Raw genomic sequence first — 7,916 nt, forward strand, 5'->3', positions numbered from 1 at the left:
AGATACTCCAGAGGAGACATATAAGCTAGTAGAATGTGTTAAACGAGAAAGGGAAGGGGCCAGAACTCTAGTCCAGAACTCGGGGCCCAATAACTTTGGGTTTGCAGAAGTCCCTGTCATGATATGAGCTTTGCTGTTCCAACAATGCTGTGCTTATGGGGTTGGGGCTCCATTAACTCCTTTCTCAGAAGCATCTGGAGAAGCATAGATGGTTCAGAAACAGAGCAACCAGTCATCTGATGACTGCGCATCAGAAAGTGGAGGATGACCAGAGAATAAGGACGTGTCAGGCCTAATGAAAATCATACTGGCTAAACACAGTTAGCAACAGCTGATTTAAAAAACAACAACTACAACAACAAAATGCTATTTCATCCTCTTCTGGCTCCCATGGGGTCAATGAGAATGAACCTCTTTTTTTGGTTTTGTTCTGGAACAGAGGAGCATCAGGCTTTGGGCCACTGAGAGGCTGCATGGGAAAAGCTCTCTGTAGACAATACGTTGTGGGAGAAAAAAATATTTTAAATTAATTACTTTTTAAAAATAAGACTAAAATCAAAGAGATAGTTGGAGACAACTGCTTTGGCACCTGGGCTGAGACAGGATAAAGCTGTGAGTGCTGTGGACTCCATAGCCTCCTCTGCACAGCATTATCCTCAGTCTCTAGCTTTGGTGGGAGAAATGCTAGGTGACTCCTAACACACAAAAATCCATTTCCACAGCCTCTCTTTGTTGGACTACCTCATTACTCAGTTCTTCAAGGCAATTGCTAAATCTGGGAATTTCTCAATCAGTTGTTGGAGCTACAGCTGTTGCTATAGGGAGGTGATGGCTCCCGGCTCAACAGCCCTCACTGCAAACCCTACCCTTTTCTCGGCCATTGGCTGCATGGAGAATTTGGCCAGGGTAAGGGCTGAGTAATGACTTCATCGTTTGGACCCGCATGCGGTATTCATCAGGCTGTGACAGGGCGGGCTTGCAAGTGTTCTGACCATCTTCCAAGAGGCTTTCCGTGTAACATAATCTGGTAATGAATTTCACATAGAGGTGCAAAGGATGCAGATAAGCAACTCATTGCCTACCACTACTGTCTACATTCATTAGAGAGACAGATTGTTCAGCATCTACATAATCATGTGGAAAAGGTAAAAGACAAACAGGCAGGAAAGAAATTAAGGTAAGCAAAATTATTTTATATTTTTCTTATTTAAAAGAGAGGCAAAATAACACTGTTGATCAATGGCCTAATTTTTTCATTTCTTATGAATTATTATTGTTATTATTATTTTTATTATTGTTATTGTTATTATTATTATTATATTTTTATTCATTTAACTATTTTTTTAATGGAGAAATTGCTTGGAAATATGGTGTATGGAAAATCAGGACATTTTCAAGCTGTGCACCTCGCAGAGTGAGTAAACCGGGGTGTGATTCTCATTCTCATTGCATGCTGCCAGCAGAACTAACATTTCAAGTCGATGGCCCCCTGGAAGAGGGATGTCTGTCCCACTGTCTCCAGGACATGCAGTGCCAAGCTTCTGGGTTGTATCCTGGCCTCCAGGTGAGAACTGAGATCAGGTTTCACATATACTAGCCTGTCTCACAGGAGTGTTTTTCATTGAAAACCATTCATTTTGGGGAGTAGTGTTTATTTTGCAGGTGAAAAATGTGGAGGCTTTTTTTTTTTTTTTTCTTTTCGACAGATGGGAGGATCATAGGAGGTCAGGGTGAGGATTTGTGATGAGACTCAAAATGACTGACACGTGAATGTCACACATTCAAATTAAAAAGCTTTCAAAGGAATCAGTGAAAAAAACACTCTCATAGATTTTTCACAATCTGGTCAACAAGGGTGACCTGATCTGGTGTTTTCAGCCACTATCTGCCATGGGATTAATGGGTGATTGAACCATCATCATCCTGCCAAGACTAGTGAAGTACCGTTGTCAGGAGCTAGCGGCCATCTGTTCAGTAGAGATGTAGTATAAAAGCATAAAGAAATTAAAACAGGGGGGAGAGAAGAATAAAAACACATCTCTTGGTTGTTTCATATTTTGAATTTAAAGCATCCAAATAGTTATGATTTTCATAACATTTTTCCTAGAATATTTAGAAAGACAGTGGAATGAATAACCCTAATGAGAGTTTCAGCAACGACACTTTGTTTATTCAGTAATATAATCTAAATAAACACTTTAGACAAAATATAGTTGTGCTTTTTCAACATTTCCTTTTTTTAAAAATAAAAAAAGATATGGAATTATCTGCAATTTTGACTCAAAAAATTAGTTTCTTCTCGTGGTCCTCCTGATACACAATACTTTTCAGCACTCAGAAGAGCTGCTGAAAATTTTCCGAAGGAGTAAATATATTGTGAGGCAGCTTTACCAGTCCCAACCCAAATCTGTCAAGATACTTATTAAAATTTCAAGTGTACAGTATAAAATATGGCTTCTAAGGGTGGCAATTACAATGACACATGGATATACTGTCTGAGGTGAAATTTGTTTTGGTTCATACTTCCCCAGGTCCATTTTCTTTGGACAACAAGGTAAGGGTTCAACTCACCTGAACTCGCAGGATCAAAACAGAGGCCACGCTGCCCTCAAACAAGTATTATTTACATCAGAAGAACAGTACTCTGGCATGTCAGCAGTTGTAACTGACAATTACAAAGGCACTGCCAATGCTGGGTAACAAATCAGTTATTAGTAGAGGAGTCAGACGGCACTAATCTCTTCACCAGCTAGTCAGCACTTTCAAACAGCCCGTGGATATGGCAGATGCTGTTTACTTAGAACAGACTTCACAACTACTCTTTTAGCGAATGCTAGGAACAGTCAGTGGTCAAAATGTCATGTTGGTCCCTCTGAAGAGAAGTGTTCAAGCATCCCCCGCTCCACAGTGTGCTTTTCTCTCTTTGTTTTGTGACTGTGAAGTTGCATCCTTTTGGGCATCAGGTGGATTCCTTCTTCTTCTCTGTTCACTCGGAAAACTTATTTGAAATAAAAAAAGCTAATCCCCAAATACCGGTCTCCTTGGCTTCTTGGGTGGAGAAAATATTGCAATAAAGTGGTTGGGATAGTGCAGTTTCCCCAGGTCTACACAGAGCAGTGAGCCCACACCCAGAGCACCCTCTGCAGAGCTGCCAGTGCTTTTAGATGTCACTGTCACTGCTGGCAACAGGGACGGGGCAGGGAGAAGCCACTGCATGGAGGGGTATACTGAGCAACACCTAGTCAGCTATTTGCAGATCCACACCTTGTTGGCCTACAGAAATAAGCTTGGGGTGCTAGTCCTGGGGTTTTTCATCACAAAAGTGCCAGGAGCTCTGGGCAGCAGGAGGGTGTGAGCAAGTGCTCCTGTCCTTGCTCAGGAAAGTGGAGCAAGACCAGCAAGCTACAACGGCCCATGTAACATCAGCACTGCTGCCCAGGGCTGCCTCCTGGGGTAGGGCTCACCCTTGCCTTGTGCCAGGGTGTAAACCACCAGCACAGCCCCAGCGTCAGCAGGGCAGCTCACTGCTCGCAGCACTGTCTGTCACACTGGCCCTGATGTCTCTTCTCAGTGTGCTGACTTCTTTACAGAGAGGGATGATGTTATTTCTCCTTGTCTTTTTTGCCAATGCTGCCTGGACTAGCAAGGTGGGGCTTTTTTACTCGTGTGTCTTGTCCTAAAATCAGCCTTGCTCTAGCCTGCTGGGAGAAGGAGCACAGGGGCATGCACACACACACATGCATACGCACACACATGCACACGCACACATAGATACGTATGCATGTATATACACACACAGAGGCACCTTGCTGCATGAGAGCTGAGCACAGGTCTGCTGGGAGTAATGTGACACTCCTGAGCGTGGGGGCTGAAGATGACAAGAAAGCATCCTGCTTGGGGAAATAACAAAACAAGGAAATTCAGCAAAACTGTTCCTTTATGTAAATGCAAGTTGACAAGTGAGCAGCCAAGGAAAGGTCTTCCTCCATCTCCTTGCACTCCCCATACAGGGGTAAAACTGTGCTAGGTGCTCCAACTGAGAAACCCCCGCACTATTTCCTTGCATTGAGCTGGGCTGCGGCACGAATGGCGGGGGCCTTGCACTGCCCGTTCTCTGTCCCACACACCTGAGAAGCAAAATGATTCCTTCTAACTCCTGATTACTTCTGGCATTAAATTTGTTGCTTGGGTTTTAAGTCTCACTTGTATATGTTGTTCCACTACTGAGACCATCAACCACTCTGCCAGAGGCAGCGCTGGAGCAATACAGGGGTCACTGATGGGGACAAGTGTGTCACCAAAAATATCTTAAGAAAACCTGAAAACTTTCTGGCAACATTCACCAGGGCTCAAGCTGCTTCAAATACTTCCCCTTGATTTGAATTCACTATTTCTTTATCTGTAGCATAGCTAAATCTATTTCCTTGATTCCCCTCAGTTTCAAATCCATTTTTTCACCCTTCAACGCCTTTTCTTGTGCTGGGAGATTTAAATCAGCCATCTGGGAGAGCTCAGAGCCATGACGGGTGAAGTACAAAACAGCGTCAGGATCATCACAAAGGAACTACCTGTCCGAGAGTTCTGCAAAGCCTGTGTCAGTCCTGTGAGGCACCTCTTGCTCTGGCTCTGACACTGCAGACCCCCTCCAGGACTGCTTTGAGGTGACACGTCCTACTGTGATCTGTCCATAGAGGATGCGAGAGGAGAAGGATGCCCAGCACAGCCAGCTTGGCTTGAAGCTAACTGAACTTGTTAAGGGACACGTGTGCCTGTCCCCAGAGCAGCTCCAATCAGCATTACTCTGTTTCAGGGCACTTTCAGTTGAATCAGGGCAGCTTTGGATTACAGATAACAATAAAGCCTTGACAGCTAAGACCTTCAGCTGTGTCAAAAGCATGTACATTTAATTAAAAGTAATAGCTGCAAGCTTACTTGTGAGAACATATAATATTCAACTACTCAACAATATATTATGTTCCAAACATTGCCTGGGCATTTATTTTCATATTAACACAGGAGCCCTCTTATACCTTAAACTCAGAATGAAATTTATTGGAATGCATGTTTAAGATCTGTATTATTTGTTTTTGTTGTTGTTTGTTTTATTTTTTTTAAACAATATAAGCTCTTGTGCATAAAATGTATTATGAATTTTCCCATTTGGAACCAGAAAAAAACAAGCCAGAGGTATAAGGTAATACAAGGTTTGATTTGGATTCTGATAGCTGAAGTAAAGTTGTATGAGCAACTGTAGGAAATAATGTATGCACCATTTATAAAACATATCATATGATCACAGTAATTTTTAACACTTTATAGCAATAGCAGTAAAAAAAAAAAAAAGGTAAAATTTAAGATTTTACATGTACTCCTTTCTGATATTCCCCTGAGTCAAATATTTGCAATTTCACTCAAATATAGAGAAGCTACTTGTTTGCTTGTTTTTTGAAAATAAGATCAATTAAGGGTAAACAGGACAGCACCAAGTAAGTTTGTCTTCTATTTTACCCCCTTCAAGTTATCAACACAAAGCGTGAAAACCCTTTGTGATGAACCATGTATGTCAGTGCAAGACTTCCATAATGCCATCAAGATGCTCCCACCAGTAATGCAATGCATCATGCCTGTGGTCTGCATGGAAGGAAACGTACCTCTCCACGCCTGTTACCCTGTCCTGGGTGCCACTTCTCCATGCCTGTTCCCTGCCTCTCTGTGCCATCTGCAACGCAGTGGGCTGCTGCTGCCTGCCTTGGCTGCGGGTGGTCATGATGCCATACACACAAGGTATTCTCCCTCCGCTCCCTTTAATTGTCAAAAAAAAAAATGGTTTATCTCTTTGTGAAGGAAGGCTAGACAGACATAAATTGTTGTAGTGACCTTTTGCCCCATGATATTAGTGAATTATGCTGGTGCAGAGGTGGATTTAGGGATTTAGTAAATGGCAAACCCCTCTGGCCTTGATTACACTAATGCCTCCTTTAATCCCATCAGAGCTATGCAAATGAAATGTACTTCCTGTGTTCAGAAGACTGCTCCATCAGTTTTAAGCTGCAACCAGGGCATACAATGTTGAAAAACTGTAACAGAAAGGCGTTCAGGCCACCTGTTGGGCAGATCTCCATGGGGTGATGGAGCGCCGTGCTGGGGGTGCTCGCGTGGCCAGCCACAGCAAGGCAGGGAGGCAGCACATGGCTGCTTCATCTCCCCTGCTCCCTGCACCCACAGAAAGGGCTTCTCTGGGGGCGCTGTCAGAGTCGAAGCTTGCCCTTAGATTCCTTTGATTTAATCCCACATAAATATTCAGGATCAACCTACAAGCCAATGGTGTTATATATGTATGTGTATATGTGTGTATATATATATATGTATATATATACATATATAAAGTGTGTATGTATATATATATGTGTGTGTGTATATATATTTTATGTACATACATGTATATATTGGCATATATATATATATGCATGTACAGCTCTGAAGAGCTAAGGATATTTGTAGATACCAAGGAGGCTTTGCTGTTCTTCTGCGTATAGGAATTTGGAAGCTAAAAGCATCATCCTAAATGTGTAATTCCCACCCCTTATCTCACACTCCACCCTTCCCCCCCCCCCAAAAAAAAATAAAAAAGTATTAATTTAAGACTATCTAAAAAGTTATCTTGAGGTGCTGGGCTGTTGGAAATGTTTCAGTGGATGCCCAGAAGCTGGTATGTCCATCACCTTTTTCTGAGTACCGCCACAGGACGCGTTAGCCCAGGCTCAGCCGTGCTGGCACTGGCCCAACTGGGCATGCTAGCATGTGCTTATGTCCCAGCAGGTACCTAATCCTGCTTGATCCTCAGGATCACTGCTACTGAGGGCTTCTTCTGCTTCTGCCAGCACCAAAGAGGGCTTCTGTCATCCCTGTGCCCCAGAGTGCAGCACTGCTTGCACATTTTCCCTGTGCTGAATGAGAGTGATGGACACTGCCATGTGTTGGAGATCCTCCAGGTGTCCAGCTTAGCTGTGTATATTTTTTTACACAGGCTTGTGTCTTCTTTCTTACAGTGAGAGCTGGTGCATGCTCAGTTGTGCCTATCTCCAGTGAGGGCTGTGAAGATGTGAGCACCCCTTCTATCAGGGCTGGAGGATGGAGCACCACATTGCTGCTTCACAGCCACATGGACTCAGGCATGCTGTATGGGCCCACTAAATTAAATCTGCACTTCATGGTTTTTTTTTTGTTTGTTTGTTTGTTTTTTTTTTTTAGAGTAAAATTCCCATGGACGAAACCTTAGGGGCTACCAAGGAATAGAAAAGCTGCAGCAGATGTGCGAGCAGCCGTCCTGTCCACAGGGGTTTGGGGCATGCCTTGGCCAAGGAGTCATGCTGGCTTTCAAGACCTGCATTGGACACCCAGGAGTGTTTGCAGGATCCGAGCACAATCCAACCTGTAGGCCAGGCACTTCTGTGCTACAGGCACCATTTGTACTTTCAATATGCATTGAACAACAACAAAAAAAACAGAGTTAAACAAATGGGATATAACTTGCAATTTATTCCATTTTTATCTACTCTGCATGCCTGTGGTTTTCTTGAATGTGTTTGCTATTCTAAATCAGTTACTGAAGAAATCAGATCCTACAAATAATTACTGACCTGTTGATTGTGAACAGCTAGTTCCAAGCACTTGACATTCAAAGTGTATTGGTAGCGTTTAACTAGGCACACAGTAGTACACGGAAGTATTTCTGCTGTTTTGCTGTATAATTCCTGAAATAAGCTTTTGGCTGCAGACAGAAACATCTATTAACTTTCGTAAAAGTTCTTTCTGGATTAATTCAAATTTGTTTCTCTTTGATAATATGCTTGCAATGTGTATTTATGAGAACATTGCTAGGAATTGATTTCAACAAAGGCCTGAATGTGGATGAC

At 42.8% G+C, this 7,916-nt stretch overlaps 1 long non-coding RNA gene across 1 annotated transcript in view; it reads left to right on the top strand.

Moving 5' to 3' along the window:
- Positions 1-7,619, top strand: part of LOC308185340 — a 10,047-nt gene extending 2,428 nt beyond the window's left edge. Inside the window, exons 1-4 of the long non-coding RNA XR_013943310.1 lie at positions 1-1,177; positions 1,464-1,564; positions 5,519-5,784; positions 7,050-7,619. The exon at positions 1-1,177 is cut by the window's left edge and continues 2,428 nt beyond it. This is a non-coding gene — a long non-coding RNA (uncharacterized lncRNA). The remainder of the gene's footprint in view (positions 1,178-1,463; positions 1,565-5,518; positions 5,785-7,049) is intronic.
- The last annotated feature ends 297 nt before the right edge of the window (positions 7,620-7,916 follow it).

Source organism: Anser brachyrhynchus (assembly GCF_964034855.1).
Source record: "Anser brachyrhynchus genome assembly, chromosome: Z".
In the NCBI taxonomy this organism is placed as follows: Eukaryota; Metazoa; Chordata; class Aves; order Anseriformes; family Anatidae; genus Anser; species Anser brachyrhynchus.